Source organism: Tamandua tetradactyla, chromosome 8, assembly GCF_023851605.1.
Source record: "Tamandua tetradactyla isolate mTamTet1 chromosome 8, mTamTet1.pri, whole genome shotgun sequence".
In the NCBI taxonomy this organism is placed as follows: domain Eukaryota; kingdom Metazoa; phylum Chordata; class Mammalia; order Pilosa; family Myrmecophagidae; genus Tamandua; species Tamandua tetradactyla.
Genome location: NC_135334.1, coordinates 25,871,357 through 25,891,558, shown reverse-complemented (window position 1 = coordinate 25,891,558; position 20,202 = coordinate 25,871,357). Strand labels below are relative to the sequence as shown.

At 46.7% G+C, this 20,202-nt stretch overlaps 1 long non-coding RNA gene across 1 annotated transcript; it reads left to right on the top strand.

Moving 5' to 3' along the window:
- Positions 1-12,921: 12,921 nt before the first annotated feature.
- LOC143643301 (uncharacterized) lies at positions 12,922-17,078 on the top strand. The gene is made up of 3 exons (XR_013156201.1): positions 12,922-13,031; positions 13,775-13,827; positions 16,847-17,078. It is a non-coding gene; the product is annotated as an uncharacterized LOC143643301 (long non-coding RNA).
- The last annotated feature ends 3,124 nt before the right edge of the window (positions 17,079-20,202 follow it).

Below are 20,202 nucleotides of genomic sequence, written 5' to 3'. Positions count from 1 at the left end.
CAATAGCAATCCCTGCTCCTGAGAACTCTATTTTGTTTAATATGTTCTTTCTACAAAGTGGTAAAATGTGACAGTGTAATAACCCAAAAAGCAGCATAAAGGACCTGATTCCCCAAAGTGTCCACTGAGAAAACATGCAAGTGTTTCCATCAAGAAGGAATTGTGTGTGTCGAGAGAAGGTAAGTGCACAAAATAAGGGTGTGCGATGAAGTGGGGTCCAGGCGTCAAGGATTAAATGTTTGGATTCTTTGCTTTACAATAGAAGCATTTGCAGGAAGAATAGGTCTCCATTTCTCTCCTTAATGGGAATATCACACACACACAGTGAGTGCATGTCTTCTTCAAGATAAAAGCAAAATTGGGTAGTTTAAACGTAAAAAAAAAAAAAAGCATCTGGCCAACAAAAAGGCATTAATGCTGAACAAAACCAAAATAGAGTTCAAAGATAGTGGGACTTGGATGTACATATTAGGGGCTACTTCTAGACACCGTGTGTATGAGCCCCTGAGACATACGGCCAAGGGGTATTTTGGAAAGGGATGAAAAGTGATCTTTCTAAGTTAGTTCAAATGCCCTGTTCAGCCCTGAGGAATGGCATATATTTACATGATGTCATCCAAAGATATGTTCAGGAATAGTTAAGAGTCAGAAAACAGGAAAAGATAAGATATTGAGAGAAGAAAATATTTTGCAGAGTACGAGGACTTGTACATTTTCTTCTCTCAATATCTTATCTTTCCCTATTTTCTGGTTCTTAACTATTCCTGAACATACCTTTGGACGACATCATGTCCTGGCATCACTTTAGCCAGGTGAGAGGAATACTTGTAGTGGTGCAGTTGAGAGGGGTGATCTGCAATCTAAAAGGGCCAGAGAATGCTTTGCGATGACAGAAAGGCAGAATTCTGGTCCAAAGAGATAAAATCATAAGCAGAACAACAAAGAAGTATGCAATTCATCTTAGGTGGTGAAGGCAATGGGTTGGAGGCAGACACAGAATGGAGTGAAAGGTTCAGGTTGGATCAAGAGATGCAAGGCTCAGAAAGAGCCTCCATACCAAGCAGAGAAGCAGCATATGCTTAGGCTGCTTTATTGCATTAACAGCCCAAATTCTCCACTCCTTTGCCTTGTGATGCTGCATTGCTCTCATCAAAGAGGCAAACAACATATCTCTGTTCCTGGAGTTTGGGTCTGGTCATGTGACTTTGTAGAATGTCAACCAGCATAAAGTCCAAAGTCTTGAAAGCACATAGGCTACTCTCTGCACCTCAGCCATGTCATGAGATGACTACACGGACTAGCCTGTTAGTCCCAAGGTGAGGATGAAGGATGGATGAAACAGAAGTGAACCTCCCTGGCTAAGCCCTGCTTAGGTCTGCCACCCCCCAGGCATCTCACCCACGTGAATGAGTCCCATGGGATCAGCAGCACTACCCAGCAAAACCTGTATCAGTCGACCCTCAATTGACCCTCAGATTCATGAGACAATGGCTTTTTTAAGCTACCGGTGTGGTTTGTTACACAGCATTTTGTGGCAATCTCTAACTGATGCGGTTGTCCACATGAGGAGGGTGAGTGGGTACTAAAATTATAGTATCCCTGTTGTGCAACCTGAACAAAACATTCTATTGTCTGATTCACACAAAGGCAACATGTCGGTTAATGGTAGCCTCATTAAAAATCTGTACTGCCCATTCCCCCATTCATCTTCCCCATTGCCCCAGTCTTTTGATGCCCCACTAACCTGCCAATTTAAAGCCTTATTCTAACTTCCTGGGCCTTTTCAGAAGTCTGAGATTCTTACTCTTGCCTTTTCAGCCTCGTTCTTGCTAACACTCTCGACTCTCTCTTAGCCTTGTCCCCCTAAAGCCCTTTCCATGCCAATCTTTAGCACTGGTCATCCCCACCCCTCACTGTCTCTCTGTTTCTCTGCACTCAAGACCAGTGGCACAATTGGATAAGGTGACATGCTGAATGAGTCCCACCCAGCCATGTCCCTGAAGCTCAGTGGAGCTGTCCAGTGCTGAGCAAGCTTTGCCCTGCTTCACCCAGCAAGCGTGGATCAAGCACCTTCATGGGCAAAACAGGGTGAAGCTGCCAAGCAGAAGCAATGCCTCCAATGTTCCTGCTTGCCACCTGGGGGGAGAGGGAAGACAAGCTCACAACTATCCAGAACAGAAAGCAGAAAGTGGTCATGTGTCATCGGTGTGCTGCAGATCAAGTGCCATCAGCGTTCAAGGGAGATGGAGTTGACTTTTAGCTGAGGGTCTCTAGGGACGTTTCAAGGAAGAGGTGACTTTGAGCCAGGTCTTGAAGGATGGAAAGGATTTGCAGATGCAGAGAAAGGAGGGGTGTGGGGAGGAGACGCGAAGCCCTTCAGGCAGAGGAAACAGCAGGGAAAAAGGCATGGAAGCCTTCCTCAAAGTTATGAAATCACCTTAGGACTGCTGAGAGCTATTTGGCGTGGCTCCATATGCAGCGTTTGCACGTGGGGATGGGGAATCTCCTTCCGAAAGCCTAATTTGTCAACACCCCGGGCTCAGAGGAGGAAAAACAGAAGCCAGAGTCTCGTTAGCTTTGAACGTCCACAGTCCCTTGCAGCCGAGTCGCTGCTGTGACTGAGGCACGGCCTGTGTAAATAGCGCCGGATGGAATTGCAGCTAATAGGGTTATTAATACCTGTCACAACCCAGGATGGCAGAATAATATGGGGGTTTTCTACCATAGATTAAAACCAACCAACGGGGAATTTCCAGAGTGTGGCAGTCACAGCTTTCTCTTCAGACAACTTTTCCTCAAGCCATGCAGACGGGGGTAAGTAATTGTCCTGGGGAAAGGATTGTCACCACAGCAAATGCAAAAGCAGGGACAAACCTGCCTCACTTAGCCTCAGGCAAGAACATGGATATTTGAAACTCAGATAATCCCCAACCCTCACTTGGGACCCGCTGTTTTTGACCTCTTCCCTGGCCCAGGCAGTCACCCCAAAGAAAAGCCACCTTTATTTGAGTTTCATGGTTTCAGCTCCCAGGAAGAGTAAGAACAAGGCAGGGAGTTGTAGCGAGAAGGAGGTAGAGTGAGGGGCTCGGGATGTTTCTGCAGAAGGCAGGGCTCTGGGCCTGGAGCTCAGGGACAGCACCTCGCGGGGAGACGAAGGCTCAAGCAGCAAAGCAGACAGGTCAGCGGACGAACCCTGCTGGAGAAGGAGACACATTCCGCTGTAGGAAAAAGCAGCAGGTGAGCCCACGCAAGCAGCAAAGGTATCTCAGGAGGGTCTGCGCTAGCTTTGTCCTGCTTCCCCTTCCAAGCCGATTTCACATCTCTTCCCAAAGGAAAGTGCTGGTTGCTAGCTGAAGGCTGTGAATGCCAAGTGGGGCTTTAGCCGGTGCCCAGAGACACCCGCCAGCCCTTTCACCCCCTCTGCCGTGGATCCAACCTGCCAGGATTCATCTGCCAAGAGCTCTAGCTGAGCCCTGGGGGGAAATCACAGAGAATGGCGGGGGTGAGGGGGGAATGGCACACGGGGCTCGCACATCCTCCCCAGGGCTCCTCCACCTCCGGTCTGTGTGGACCATGACCCCCAACCCCTCCTCCCCACTCCGCAGTTGCCAGACTCACCGGAGAAAACCTGCCCTATGATACAGCCATGTCCATGGCTTCTTTCCAGGGTGGGGGCTTGGCTCTATCTTGGTTATTTGGAGGGCCCCATTCCCCTCTGCATATGTGACTACCCCCGGGAATGAGGTGCCTCACTCTTCTGGAATCTCTGCCTCACCCTTTCTGACCCTAGGCACCCTGGTGTCCTTAGGGAGGAGAAGGATGAGTTATTCTGATTCCAGTAAACCCCACGAATTAGCGTAGGAGGCAGAAACCCTGCACACTGGATTCAGGGCAGAATTCCCTACTGGTTAAGGACATCCGCTTTGAATTCATGAGCTGAACCCTTGGGAGGGTTTCTTTCCCACTCCCTGCCTAAGAATCCTTGTCTGTCAAGTGGGATGTTAATTGTGAAGTCGTAACAGGGCTGTAGGAAAGTAAAATGAAATCACAGAATAGAGTCAAGCACTCAACAACATGTATCTCTTATGACTGTTTTAATTTTATTGGCCCTACCACTAATATGCAGTATGACATTGGCTCCAATTTCTCCATATGTAAAGAATCAAGATATATACATCCCATCTTCCAAGTCTGAAAAGAAGCAAAGATGAGGAAGAGACAAGGAAGGAAAATGTCTCAGAGATCCAAGATTGTTTCTATAATTGTTGTTGTTATCATCATTATTATTATTATTTGCTTTTGTGCTACTTGCATATAGGAGTGATGCCTTTTGCACTCACAGCCTGAAATTCTACCCTGCCCTCTGGACCTTGCTCCTTCAGCAGGTCTCGGGCATGGTCAGGTGGAGGGCTGGTGACTCCCACTGCTTTCATCTGCAGCCATTTGCACTCACAGGAGCCCCGCTGTCCAACATGCACCTGCACCACCCAGCCTCCAGCAGCTTAAATAGTAGTTGGTGGGAGGGCAAGCTAGAAAGCTGAGTCATTCTTACACCTTCCCACCACCATCCCTCCCTGGCTTGGTCCCATGCCAGTGGAGAGGGCATATCCTTGCCTCTCTCTCCCTCTGATGATATGAGATTAATTCAGTGGGAATAGCGGGTGGTGGAGAGTACAGTGTACCCACAAAACACAGGCACCACCCAATGCAAACTGCATTATTGGGAATTAAGTTGCAAGCCTGCCCTCTCCAAACCCCCATCTCTCACTGTGCTTGCGTGGGGTCTTCCAGCAGTGGCCAGCCCTGGGAGGGAAACTGGGCAGTCGCTGTTTGCAGCCCAGCCCTTTCCTGATAATTCTTCTGCCCATCCCAGCAGAAGAGGCACCATACCAGCCCCAAGTCCAGCTGGGCAGGGCTCCTCGGACATTTCCAGACGACCCATTTGCTGGTGGAACGGTTCAGAAGATGGGGTCTCCGGGGCACCCAGGGGGCCCTGAGACCTCAGGACTGAGATCTGGGCTGGCTTTGTCTCCCATGGCCGTGGACATTCCTCCTACTCTACCGGACTCTCTAAAAAGCCCAGGGCAGAGGAGCGCAAGGACATGCTTGGAAGGAGAATGAGAGCATTCTGGAATGCGTTCACTGTGGCCAGGGCCAGCTCGTCCTAAAAGGCCTACACGGGTCTCTCCTCCTCTTTCCCCACTCCTCTCAAAAAAAATGGTGAGCAGCACAATAAAATCAGCAGGTGACATTGGTATTAATCCCAGGACTCTCACACATGGAACAATTGAAAAAGCTGGTAAAGAAGCACATATCAGAAGTGTTATGTCTGAGTGGGGACAAGGCACTCAATACTGCCAGGATGAGTGAGGCTCCCACTCACTGCCCTCCGCCCTCTCTGCTGTTTACAGTAAAACTTCATCACAAGATGCTATTAAGCTTGGCAGTTACTGTAAATGCCGCTGTCGCTGTTGACTTCCACAGCCCCAGGAAATTTTATCCAAACAGAGTGGCTTCAACAGAGAGACCCAAACCGCCACTTGTTTCTCTTCAGAAAGTAAAAGGTGCCCTAGAGAGAGATATTAGCCATTCTTGGGTTGGAAAATGCCTCCCCCTCCCCTTCTGTGGGCTGTGAAGATGCTCATGAAGTCGTCGAGGCTGGTGGGATAGATTCAAGAGCAAAATGAAAGCAGTTTGGCCATTGCGAAGAAGGCCAGAGAGTATTGTCTAACCTCTTCTATCTGTCTTCTCAGCTACCTTGATGAGGGAGAAAAATAGCCTATTCTGGGATCTATAAATGAAAACCAGACACAGGGCCAGTTTGAGGGATTTCACGTAGGGAGGCAACAGGGAGCACACTTGCCTGAACAATGATAATAAGATACAAGGACACACCTGAATTTGTCAGCTACCTCTACCACTTTCCACTTCCCTTCCCCAAAGCAGATACAACCTCTAGGTATAAGCCACCAAGGGACTTGTTTAAAATTCTCTGTGATTAATTCACGGCATTTATCTTACTTTCATCTGAATTTTAGAAGGGAGGAAAGCTTTGGTGTCTTGCCCAACACCCTGAACCAAAGCTTTACTCATATTCATATCTCTGCTGTCCAATGCTGAGCCCGACACACAGAGGTGTCCACTGATCACTGGTGGTATGGATGTTGATGGAAGGATGAGCCATACGTGGGAAGGTCTGCGGACTTTAAATGAGAAAACCTGGGGTCAAATCTGGCTTCTGTCATCTGCTAGCTATGTAACTTTAAAGCACTTATTTTCTCTGAGACCCAATTTCCTCTTCCATAATTTGGGGGTGATCATACCTATTTTTATGAGGTCATTGGGCAGATTAAACAAAACAAAGATGTTAAAGTACTTATCACAGTATCTGACACGTCAATAATTCTTGTTGAATCTGCATCTGAGAGATTAAGTGCTGACCTCACCAAACCTCATGGAAAAAAGGCCCACACCCCTGAACTGGGTGCAGTCAGCAACGGGGGCTATCTGCTAAAAATCCAGGGTCAGCTGGCACTTCCTCCTGCGTCTCTCAGCCACAGCTTTCTAGCTCCTTCCTTCCAGTTCCCAGCTGATGTAAGCTCAGAGAAAGCTAACAGATTTTAATATCATCCTAAGTCAAACATCATTATGAAAGTAAACCTGCTGGAAAAAAAAATTATATAATGCACCCCAAGGCCAAATGTAAATGGTTTTTAGAATTTCCATTATTTTAGTTTACCTATGCCCGGCACAGGCTGGGAAGATAACCTAAATTCATGCAGATAATCAAGATGGCTTGCTTGTTCTAGATTCTAAAGCAAAGATTCCCAACCTGATCTCAAAGAGAATCTACTGCTCATAGTCAAAGGGATTTATGGTCACTCAAGTTAGAAATAGTAGGGGGGCAAATAATCTGAATTCCTGGATGTGGAGAAGACTATGGCTGCTACTGGCTACCCAGGAGCAGTGGAGAGATGTGTTGTTCTGGAAGCTTCCTAATCAAATAACTTGCTAATTCTTTAAATCCTGAGAATTGGGTTTGCGTACTCCCATCTGCAGACTCCACATTGCCCAATCTCAGAAGATCAATTCTCACTATAATCAGGGGAATGAACATACCTACATCTCAGTAGTAAATTAGTCTGTTTCTATCTTATATCAGCTATTGGTGCCCTACAGTCAAAGCGCTGGGTTATTGTCTCATGCATTGCTGAGTGGTCCCAGGAACCACATTTCCCACCTGATACTACAACAGTGGTGGTGCTCCTTTTAGCTTTGCCCCAGTCCCCATAGCGTTCCCTGCATGCCTATAGTGGGTTATCTCAAATTCTGCCCAGTGAACCTCTGTAGAGTGGCTTCCAAGTGTTTGAACAGACACCCTGGATCTTACACTCAATTTTGTTCTTAGACAATGCTACTTAATAGATTACAGCCTCAACAAGGGCAGAAGTTTTTGTTCAATTCATTCATTACTGTGTCCTTTGTTCCGAGAATACTAGATTATTGCCTGGTACATAGTAGGTACTCAATAAATATTTACTGATTAAATGCCCTGTCTGTCGCTTTCTCTAATCTCCTGGTCTCTCCCTACCTTTGAATGTCGGTTCTTGTGTCCATTGTGAAACACCCAGCACCTGCCTTTCCTCTGAAAGAGGATATATAATATAGTGAAAAGCTTGTAGATAACAGTCAGAACTAGACTTAAATCCCATGAAGCCAACTCTAAGTTGAGGTGATCTGTGCAAGTTGCTTAATTTTTTCTGAGCATGCTTATCCTTATCTCTAAAATGGGTATATTAACACCCATCTCACAAACTTGTTTAAAGAATTAAATTGTGTGTGTAAATTCCCTGGCAGAATTCCTGGCACACTGCTCAGACTCAGTAAATGTTACTCCTTCTCCTACTTTCCTACGTATAGGAACGTGGGCAAGAGTCGATGGATATCTCAAAACACCACATATTATAATTTCACTCACATGAAAGTTCAGAATGGGAAATCTATAGAGGGAAATCTATAGAGACCAGCGTAGCTTAGTAGTTGCTTAAGGCTTGACAGGGGTGAAGGAGGGTAGGGTGGTAACTGCTAAATGATAAGGGTTTCTTCTTGAGGTGATGCAAACATTCTAAAACCCACTGTGGTGGTGGTTGCACATCTGTGAATATTCTGAAACCATTTAATTATACACTTTGTATGGTTGAAATGTATAGTGTATAAATGATATCTCAATGAAACTATTTTTAAAAGTGTCAATGGATAAAAGATAAAGTTCCTTGCACATTTTTTGATGCTTAATAAATGTTAGCTTATTTCACTGTCCCTTTGTATCAAGTCACCAAAGTAAACATTTATTGAGCCTCCATATGTGTTGGGCATCCTACTGGGTACTGGGATTCAAAGTCAAGTAGTTGCAGGCACTGTCCTCAAAGAGCTCATAGGGTGAGGTGGTATAAGAGACAACTCAGCAGATAATTGTATCCATATAAGAGCAAACCTGAAGAAACACAAGGTCACCAGGGAGGACACCCACCTTTGACCCCTTGACTCTATTTGTGCATGAACTCTTATTCTGTCTCAGCCAGCAAACACCAGCCCTTACTGTGGCAATGGTGCCCATGATTGACACTAATTAGTTCTGTTGAACTTCAAGATTAACAGGTTGTAGAACTGTAGAATATTGGAAATGGAGTGTTCCCAAAACCACTGAGTGAATCTAGTAAATTGCTATCCCCATCTGTCCACTGCCTTCCCTAGACAGGAGGTACACAGGAGATTAAAAAAAGAGCGGGCTCTAAGATTATTTTCTGTTGGTAGAGGGAGGTAACTTAACTGTGTACCTGTTTTGTGCCAGGCACCCTGCTGGGTATCTTATAAGTTTGCCCATTTCAGTCTCACGGCAGCTCTGTAGGGTAGCAAGTAGTTTTATCCATTCCAGAGATATGGAAACTGAGATGATTCAATACTTGCCCAAGTTAGTTAGTTACTAAATTGCAAAGCAAATGCGGTCTGAGCAGGAGCAGCCCATACAGTGTACAGCTTGTTCAGTGGCTAAGGCCACTCAGCTGAGGGAGAGGCAGGAAGTGGGGGGCTGAAATCCAACCTGTGTTTGCTGACCAAGATATGCATCTGACATGGGGTTGCAGCCGTCTGAAGGAAGGGACACCTGTTTCTAATTACATAGGGGCACAGTCTGTTTAGCCTGCTATCATCCATCAGGTGCATCTGCTCTTCTCTTATTCAGACACAGGTGCCATATGGACCAACAGCAGTCCCGAGTCTGGGAGCCAGATAGTCCAACTCCAGAGTCTGAGTACTTCCCACAGCACCCTGCTGTTCCAACCCTCCAGCAGCTTCACTGAACAGATAAGGAAACCGGGGCTACCACTCACTAAGCATTTACCGTGTGCCAATTCTTTTAGCAAGAGAGGACTGTTGCACCACACTTCAATAAGAAAACAAAGACTGAAAAAGACCAAGGAGGTGGCCCAAAATAATACAAGTAAGTACCAGGAACAGGATTTGAACTTAGGTTTCTTCAGTCCTGAAGTCCAAGCTCTTTCCATTATGTCAGGCTGCCTCAAAAGCAAAATTACTCGTACAATGTCACAGAACTAGCTAGCAGCACAGCTGAATTAGAACCTAGTCTTCTGACTCCAAATTCAGTGAACAATTACTATTGGCTGCCTGGGGAGAGTTCTGGTTAGCTTGTGGTACATAACAAACCACCCTGACACATAGTGACTTAAAACAAAAATTCTTTTTTAAATTTATTTTGCTCAAAACTCTGCAGTTTGGGTGGGGTTTGGTGGGGATGGCGGGCCTCTGCCCTAGATGGCTTCAGCAGAGAGAGCTTCACCGGGCTGCAGGATCCACTTCTAAGTTGACTGGCCATCACTTGGGGTCTCCAATAGAGCTGCCATCCAGGCGCCTGCGCTCTGCTCCACGTGGGCCTCTCCGCGGCGTGGCTTCGGCTTCCTCCAACATGGCAAAGTAAGTTCCCAGCACCAGTGGTTTCTTCTGACCTAGTCTTGGAAATTCCAGAGTGGTCACTGCTACTACCAGTCAAGAAAGTCACTGAGGCCAGCCCACATTCAAGAGGAGGGGAGAGGGACTTCACTTCTCAATGGGAGAAGTAGCCAAAAATTTGTAGGCGCCTTTAATTCAATCACAGAGACCTTAGTTCTAGAGAAAGTTATTGTTGACATTTTCCCCAAATAGATTTTATTCGATTGCCTCAGCGTCAACCTGCCTTGCTATACAGATTGTCCAATGCCCAGGAGCAGGGCAGGGTGGGGTAAAGACTGGAGAGACGCCCGCTCCCCTGACCTGTAGTAAATGTGACAACCAAGAGGAGGTGAGCTGATCCTGAGCCCAGAGCTTCAGGGCACGTCACTCTCCTCCTTGCCCCTGACTAACAGAAAAAATCACCAGAGCAAAATCAATCGGCACAGCATCTGTCTCCATGCCCTCGCCGACACCCGCCAGGTCCTTGGCCTCTCACTGTCACAGGTACTAAATTCCCCTGGACATGCATGCCAGAGAAAGCCAGTGTTGAAAAATACTAATAAATCCATCTGAACACTGCTGTCTCTTGGGGCTTATCAGTGTTTCAGTTCTAGTCACAAAAATCACATACTGTAAAAGACTGATTAGTCATCGGATAATTGAGTTCTTAAATGTCAAAAACAATATCGTATGAATATTCAACAGATCATGCTACTGAAACTTACCTGTTCCATCAACAATGACTAACATTTCTCCCCCATTGTTCTTTCCCAGAAATTATGTTAATATGACTTTTCCGAGGTGATGAATGTGGTTCTCTTTAAAACATATTGTCTTACAGGTTAATGCATAATGTGCTGCTTAAAGGGAAACTGCTCAGGAGTTGTGCTGGATTTGCATCTCCCCGCATCAGCTTCACCTCCCAGTTCAGAGAGAGGAAGCATCCGTGTAGAATTCCTTCCAGCAACAGACAGACTTTGGAGCACTGCTCTTTGTGAATTCTATTTTTTATTTCATTCATTTACTTATTTTTTTATGGCCCAAGAGCTGGGGATGCACTGTTTTCATGCAGCTTGAGTTTAAACAAGGACCAAGGTTCACATTTTGTCAGAGGTTGGTGCATAACTTGTTTCCATGCAAAGTTAGGGTTGTGTAGACCAAATGTAATTATAAGGCTTTATTTATGTTTTTCTCAGCACTCACACACATATAAACACACACATCCACACAGAAGCATAGCACACACACACACACACACACACATATACACACACAAATATCTCCTGTCTCGTCAGGGAGGGGGCAGAGGTGGCAGTTGTGGTTGGAAGGAATTTTCTGAGCCTGGAGACCAGAGAGAAGGAAGTCCCCGAGCAGATCCTGCTTTCTGTCCGCCTGCCTTCAGCAGATGCTGCAACAGCTGGAACCAGGAACAGCTTGGTGGGGCAAGAGCTGACATTGGGGTCAGCTCACAGGCCCTGTAGCTGTCGGGGGGCTTCCCTCTTGGTGGGTGCAACAGGATATGCCAGGCACCAACTGCTCCTCCAGCCAGACACCGTCTGCTCCTGAGGCTCTTCTACCTTCCTTTAACCAGAGCGCGAGGCCCTCTGGCTGGAATTCCTCACTCCCAGCCCTCAGCCCAGCCCAAGTTGGCCAGAATGTGCAGGGATGAAGATGCCCTGACATCTCCCTGGCTCATTGATCCAAGAACGTACAACTATGTCCACCCTCCCCTATCTAAAGCCCTGCTTCCTCCCCAGCCCATCTCTGTCCATTCTAACCTTCTTACATTCTCACCTGCCTAATAATCCTTCAAGAACTTCATGATGTTTCTGGACTCCTGCTCCTTTCTCAGCAGAGCCTTTATTTCTCTCCCAACCATCCTGGAAAATAGTTATCAAAACTGGCAAAGATGCAAAAAATATTCTCAGGCTTTACAACAAGTATCTGCCCCACCCATGGTTCCCAGTACGTCCCCACCCAACCTCAAGCCTTCCTATGCTCCCTCCTACAGTTTCTGGACTTCCCAGGTATAGCAACACAAACACCTGCTTACAAAAAGCACAGGGGAAGTCACTCTCTCGTCCTCCTGAGATTCCAGAATTCTGGGAACAGAAGGGAGATGCTAAAATGATTCATTCATCCCAGAGTTTCCCTTTGCCTGCTGCCCAGTTTCACATGCACAGTCTTCATGCATGGATGGACTAACCCATCAAGGGCAGATGAGTCAGCAGCTTGACTGGGGGCAGGCAGGCCCTGCTGACCGCCAAGCAGTGCAGAGCTCGCGCACCAGACATTACTAGGTGGGGAAAGAATGTCAGCAGACAGAAGACAGGCCCTGCTCCGCAGCGGCTTGCAGACCGGTCGTGGAAGTGGTAGAATGGAGCACTGCCCTGAGCAACTCAACAAGCTGGCCATTCCTCTTGTGCTGGAAGAGGTTTTGACTCAGCCGCCAGCCCACAGGCTCCCCGAGCCAATGCGGGCTGGAAACCAGGGGCTGCCCCCACCCCAGCCACACCCATGCCAACCCACCCTCAGAACCGGAGAAGTCAAGTCTTCTTAAGTATGTTTTTAATTACTGCAAAAATGTGTCATTCTAAGCAACAGCGTGGTTCTCAGTTACCCGTGTGCAGATTGATGCTCTCCGTGTGAAGCGGTTAGCACAGACATTTAAAAACAATTAGGATCCTGGCGAGGCGGCTCAGAAAGAACTCGTTACGGAGGGGGCGGGGGACGTCAGGCCGTGGCGCGCACTAGAAAACTAAGTTATTTGTCCTTTTGCTAGGGACGGGGGAGATGATTGGTTTCTTTAATAATTTTCTTTTGATGTCAGGCGGGAGCTGGGCACACACAAACACACGCACACACACCAAAAACACTCCCAGATGACGAGACACATGCATGTTTATGCGATAGGAGGCACTGGCAATGAAGAGAGGGCTAGAGATAAGTTGAATATCTCTTCAACAACGGCTGTGACACCCTGTCGTTTCCATCAGGCTGAAGGGGCATGAGTGGGGAAAGAACTGGTGAGGCTGTGGGGGAGGCCCTCACTTTGCCAGGTCTGCAGAGAGAAGCAGGGCACCCACCTTTGGGAAGTCATTAGTGTCAATGCCAGCTGGGAGACGGAGCCCCTGGATTCTCCGAAGGACGGTGGATGGGGGAAGGGAAAGGAAGCGTGAGAGAAGTCTTTTGCCAGTCTCAGTACCAAGCTCCTCCAAAAGTATTTCAAGAAGGCTCTGAAATTTCACTGCATTTCTCCTCCCTTGTTTCCGACATCCCAAGGAGTCAGAGTTTTGCGTGTTTCGCTCAATACCAATCCCTTTCCTCTTCTTACCTTCTCATGGGGGAACCTGCTGAAAACAGTCATACTGTGTTAATCTGCTTTCTCCTACAAACATTTATTGAGGCTCAGCTGGGTTCTGGCTCTGAAGTCACGGAATGCCAGTACTGCCCCCCATCGTCCTCTCTCTGGGCCCCATCCTCATGCTGGCTCCCTGCAGGCTGCTCCCTGAGACCTAATCCCTGCGTGGAAAGAATGAGGGCTTTGGACAGTCAGATCCGAGTTTAAAACCTGATTCAATCCCATGCAAGCTGTGTAATCCTGGGCTGCTCTTCGACCTCTCTCAGACTATTTTCTCACCTGTAGATCGGGGGTTGTGGAGAAGATTAAATAAGATAATATATATCATTTGGTGACAATAAGGCTAAGAACACCAGGGAGATAGTAATAAGTCACAAGGTGGCTGCTGTACCTATGCTTCCTTCACAGTTGAGAACCTCATCAGCACCTACGAAGATCTCCTGACCCGGTATGTTCTGTAGGTAAGGTCAGTTGCCATCGGTCAATGGCTCTCAAATTCTTTCTGATCATGAATTTAGTAAGTGTGACTTCTTAGCCCATCTTTCCTACCCTTTCTTGCCTTCTAGCAATGAGAAAAATACGGCCCCCCAAACTGTCAGAGACATTAGGCACGTTAAGACATTGTTTTCTGATAATGCCAAAAAGATTATCCTGGATAGTGGGAAGTAAGGTGCTGTTTTAAATAAACACCAGTGAAGATGTGTATTTTCAACTCAGCTCTTGGCACACGAGTGGGCTGTAGACCACGCTTCCAGATTTATCCTAGGAGGACTCCAGAGCCCTGGGCAAGAGGCAGAGAAGCTAAGGGAGGGAACAACAAACTAACCGATAAGAACAGTTTGGAGGAAACCAACTGCTGCCCCCTCACCTATGGACAGTTCCAGGCCCCAGATCTGCCCGGTGGTCAGCCCAGCTATTTGAGGGCACCCAAGAAGATGGGACTATTTTTGAACACCAATGATTTTGTAATTTGCAGAGATGTTGATATCTCCATATGCCGCCTCAGAGTGGGATTGTCTCACAACAAGCATGAGAGAATCACACCTCGGCGAGGAGTTCAGTAAATTCATCTGTGGAACATATTTCAATTCCAAAGGCAATTTTCTAATTAGTAACGACACACAAAGCCTTCACAATCTGCAAGCAGTTGTCTCAGCAGAGCTGGGTCCTGGGCTAAACTGAGCCTGAGAACGAGGCACCAGCTGCTTGCCTGATCCGAGACACAGGCTTCTGAAAACCCCAGGACTTTGGTTTGAAATGGCTTGGAGCACGTGGCATTTCAGGCACCTGGACACTTATGATTCTACAGCAGGCAGAGAAGTGGGCCTCCCCTTCATGAAGAAACATTCTCTTCCAGGCTGGGCTGGAAGCTACATGGAGTCAGTGGGCATATAGTGCATTCATTCATTCATTCATTCATCATTTATTGAGGACTTGCCAAGGTGGTAATCAAGAAAGGCAAGATTCTTGTTCTCCTGGAGCTTGCAATTTATTGGAAAACCAAAATCATCACACAAATAAGTGAGTGATGAGGGAGTAGTAAAACAGGTTATGAGAAGGATCTCAGCAAGTCTGGGAGGTGAAGAAAGTTTTCTCAAAGAAAGTAATATTCAAGCATAGTGAAGTGGGTTTGAATTCCAACTATATCACTTATTTTAGATGTAATTTTTAGCAATTTAATCACACTTTCTAAGTCTCAGCATCTTCACCTAAAGGATGGGGACATGAAAGCTGCCTCACAAGTTTACTGTAAGGATCACATAAAATAATGTACTTAGAGTGCCAGGCACAATATAAGATACATAATAGATGCTCAATAAAAATCATCTCTCACCATTATTTCAGAATGTCTCTCAACCTGTGGTGGGTGGGATGTGTACAAGGGCACAACTCAACCCCCTTCTCTCTCCTCCCATAAAAAAGACTAGCAAATTATCTAAGCAGCATGAGAAAAAAGCCAAGAAAGCTGGGCCTGTTTCTAAAGGAAATCTGCAGCACTCAACAGGACAAGAGCAAGAATAGAGACGGCATCTCAGGAGGTGGCCCACCTTAGCAAAGTCAAATCCATCTGGACTTCTAGGCCCGGAACTAGTGCCCCTGAGGTTGGTTATTGAGAGGAGGTGGGCTCGAGATGCTCCAGTGCTGGAAGCATCGGGTCGTAGGTCTGAGCTCCCCTTTCTTTGCAGGGGCAGCAGCAACAGCAGCTACCAGCCTGTAATCAGGGGGCTGGAATCCTCAGCTTAGATCTCTTTGGGACACTGGAGTTTTAATCCCAGCTTTACCCCCTAACTCATCACCTTCATCCTCAGCCCTTTCCCAGGTCTCAGTTTCCCCACCTCTAGAACGGGAAGAATACTTCCCCATTCTTTCCAATGTCCCACAGAGCTTGTGAAAGCCAGTGCAATCCTGAGTGGAGATGTGTTTTAAGCTCTAAAGAAGAAACTGCAAGGAGTGTCACCTGCAACCAGTCAATTCTTTCTCCTCCATGAGAAGCAGACGGCAGCGCAGGGACTCCAGGGGACAGAGGCATCCTTCTGCTATGTGCGTGATTGGTTTCCCTGGCTTTGCTGATTCCAGGAGCTTGCACCTCCAGTTCCTTAGGTGTGCGCGCACTCTCTGCGCTTTACCGCTCATTGCCTGGCGGGCTCCCTTCCCGACGGGCCACACTCTCACACTCACGCTGATCGCAGAACCCCGAGCCCTTCCCCAGCTCCCATTGCCATCACCGGAGGTCCTGGACATTTGTCTTCTCCCTGCACGGGGCTGCACGCTGTTACATTTGTACCACAGGAAGCAGAAAACTAGTTTAACATCTCATTTATTTCATAGATGAGAAAGTAATTCCCTGCTGAATGATTGTCCCGAACCAACAATTCAGAGAGGAGGAATTTACAGTGCTGCCAAGGACCGGGGTGCATTACTGGAGCGCGGTTATATAATGGAGCTGGAACCTTTTTTTTCTCTCTCCTGTTAGCCTGAAGAGAAAAGCCATTAAATATGATTAAGGTTAAGAGATTGCTAAAATTACAAACAGCCGCCATTCAATTATTTTGCTCTATAAAACGCAACACAGATTGGAGTTATTTCTCTGAAATGTGTTTTTAGAAAATAACATAACACAACTAATGTGGTTTGATCTAGCAAATCAGGTTCCAGATACCACTTCTAATGCAAAGCTAAAAGGTTCATAATTTAACTCAAAGTTCGTAACTTAAAGTCGTCAGGTGCTTACTTTATAGAAAAGCTTTATAAAGAGAGAAAAAAATCAATACCATCCCAACTAATATTCTGAAGTCATCTACAGCCAGAGATTCAATCAATTTTATCACCCATTAAAGGGATAGACAGAAAAATAAAAAAAGAACCAGCCCCAAATTTGGCCTAACAGATCCATATATATGTGTGTGTGTGTGTGTGTGTGTATATTTATATACAATTTTTTTTTTCTTGGAACTAAGTCTCTCAGACATTTTCTGTTAGTTTTCACAGGGTCAAAGTTGATTCCTGAGGATGGTAGTTTCACAGAGAAGGTGGCCAAGGGAAATGGAAAGTAGCCTCTCCAAAGGCTCTTCATTGTCCTGGCTCCCAAGACTACTTCTGGTGCCCAGAAGATGTCACCAGGAGGTGGACAGCCTCCTATGGCCTTGGAACTCAGAGTTCACACAGCATATGACTTAGTCTCAGCTCAGAAAGAATAAAAAGCCCAACTGCATTAAAATGAATTTTCTGTCCAGTTTGTGTTGAAAGCTAAAATAATTGGAAATTCAGAAAAACTTCTATGCAGATATAGTAGTGGCTAGAGATTTCTGGTTATTATGGTTAATAAACCACAGGAATTATATTACACTCTGCTCACAGCCTCCAGTCCAGGACTCACAGTCCCTCTAGACAGAATATAAGCCATTCATGAGAGCTAACTTTGTACACAAGCTAAACACATAAAGCCATGTATTAGAAATGGACAAAACATTGCAAGCCAAATAAAAGGTAGCTAAATGCCAAATTCCTGAGGGCTGCTGAGGTGAGCTCCTGCTTTCATGAACTGTGCGTGGATTTTTCTCTCAACTGCTCCAGTATCTGAGAAACAGAAGCCCATCACAACTGGTGGGTGAGGAGGAATCTGACAGGTTTTGGACTCTGATCATAGTTTCAAGCTTAGACTCATGCTGGCCCGAAATCCCAACACACTGGACCTCCACAGACCTGTGGAAAATAGAACATAGCCAAGGCGTGTGACAGGATTGTGAGAGAGAAGGCGTGGGACTGAAAGAATGGGGCCATTTTTCTATAGGCTCAGGTCCCCCATCGGCTGCATTGATGATGCTATTTAAAGCAGAAATAGAAACGCATAGACAGATGAGGATTTTATCTGATTTGTGAATGTATTCACATGAAAAGTCAACAGGCTTAAATATTGTGCATTGGGGATGCACAGATGACCATGGGGACATTGTTTTTAGCCATAAAAACTGTCCAGTCCCAGTCTTCTCTCATTTCCTCACAAATTTACCTTTACCTATATACCCTCCCCACCCCACCCCTACAAATTTCTTATATTCATTCAGCATTTATTGAGGATCTACCCTCTGTGCTGGACAGCTTGCTAGGAGCTTAGTTCTGACACTCAAAGAGCTCATTATTTAGTGAGAAAGAACTTCGTATGAACAAATAATTATAAGTCAATATGACAATTGATTGAGATACAAGCAATGTCTTGTAAAGCAATGAGCTAAGCCCCTAGGGCAATCGGAAGAGGCTTCCCAGAGAAGAGGGCCATTCATTTGGGTCTTGAGGGTGGACTAAGTGTTTGCCAGGTAGGGCAGATAGAGGGAGGCAGGGGGAGGCATTCCAGGCAGGGGATAGAATGTGTATAAAAGGCACAAAACCGTGAATGGAAACAGCAGGGCAGGGAGTGGTGAGTAGTTTGGCATGGCGAGAGCATAGTTTGGAAGGTGAGAATGGTAGAAGATGAGGCCAGAACAAGAGACAGAAGCCAAATTGAGAAGGTCCTTGTGCATCATAATAAAAATGAAGGAGAACCAGTGAAATTTTTTCAGCAGGGCAGTGACATGAACAGGTATGTGTCTGAGACAGATAACTCTGGGACAATGTGGTGGAGTGAAGGAGGTAGGGATGAAGGCAGGAATAGCAAGAAGGAGGAAAAGAGGAAATAATCCTGGAGAGAAGCGAAGAGGGCTTGAGCTGAGGCTGTGGCTATAGAGCTGAGCAGGTGGTGATTGATTGAAGAGGTATTTAGGCAGTAAAATCTATAATACCTGTTGTAGATTGAATGCAAGCAGTAATGGAAAGGGAGAATTCAAGAATGAATCTGGAGCAGAGGCCGACATACCCAATGGGCATTTTGGAAATAGAGATCTGTAACTCAGGAAGGAATTGGGGCCCTCGCAGTACTGCAAGCTTTGCTCAAGTTCGCTGAGGGGCAGAACCACCACATCTCCCCGAGAAGGACAGCCGAGGAGCCTGGGTGCATGGGCATGCAGGACTCTCTGCTATGGGTCAAAAGGCTCTAACCCCAAACCAAAGCAGAGATTTGGAAATGAGAGAGAAAAGGAAGGTGGGAAACACACAGGCGTTTGTGTTAACTGCCCTCTCTATAAAATGAGACAGCAGGGCACAGAGGACGTATGTACTGAGGCAAGGTGCTATTTTAATAAACTTACAAGTAAAGGCTCCTTAAAAGTCCAGACACAGACAAAGATGTCCCGTGTGTGAGGAATACCAGAATTCGGGTAAGTAATGTGATTAGAGGTGCCTCACAACATCAACGCTGGGCATTTTCTCCCCTAGTGAGGTCAAGACAGTTGGACAACAAAAGGTACCAACTCAGAAGCAGGTAAGGGGTGGTCAGGGGTATTCAGACTCCCAGCTCCAAAGAAATATCCTGGGTTTCCTCTGTTGGTTTTTAGTTGTACCCAGAAGTCCCATCCCTCTAATGCAATCCTCAGTTACCTAACCAGGGGCATGCTCTGAGTCCTCATCAATTCCTGCCCCATCCTGGTGGCGCAGGGGCAGCTGGACCTGGGGAAGAGGACTGAGTTCTGGGTCCTGCCCCCCTCAGAAGACGCTCAGACTTTCCACCAACAGACATCCTGCCTGGGCCGACGGTAAGGGCTTGGCCGTTTCTCCACATACACTCTGTTTAGCCTCTTCTAATTGAGCAAGGGGCCAGCTGAAAGCTTTACAGGAGTAGGTGGGCTTTCAGAAGGAACACAGAGAAAGTAGCTAACATGCTCCCGCCTTGCTGCAGAAGGGAAGAAGTGGGAGACAGAGAGCAGCTGAGCAATCACCTCTGCCAAGGCAACTGGTCCCAGGGGTCTCTTAGGGGCACGCTATTCACATTCCTCTCGCTGTTCCAGGCTTGATAAAGTATTTGGGGGGGGAAGGAAAGGACAAGCGTGTCCCTGCTTGAAGAACTCTGCAGGCACAAGCCCATCTGAACTATGGTCAGCCGTAGGAGACACTTCTCCCATAAGAAACCATTTTCCGTGCCATGGAGTATGGCTAACCAGGCATGCCGTGGCCTGATTTTATACAAGCCCCCAAAGCATCACCGCCTGAGACCCACATTCCATAGTACCACCACCACCACCACCACTTCCTCCTTCTGGCTTAGCCAACTTGGGCACCATTCTGAGTCCAGCCAAAGATCTAGCACCAGGACCCATGCAGACAGGGAGAGGCAGGTCTCACTGCTCACCAGGAAGGAAAGAAAGGAAACATGCTTGCATATTGCCAAGACTTCTGTTGTGTAATGTTGTGGCAGGCAAGGCTGGGGCTCCTTTATGTACTTAATCATGTCCCATTTCCAGCTGACA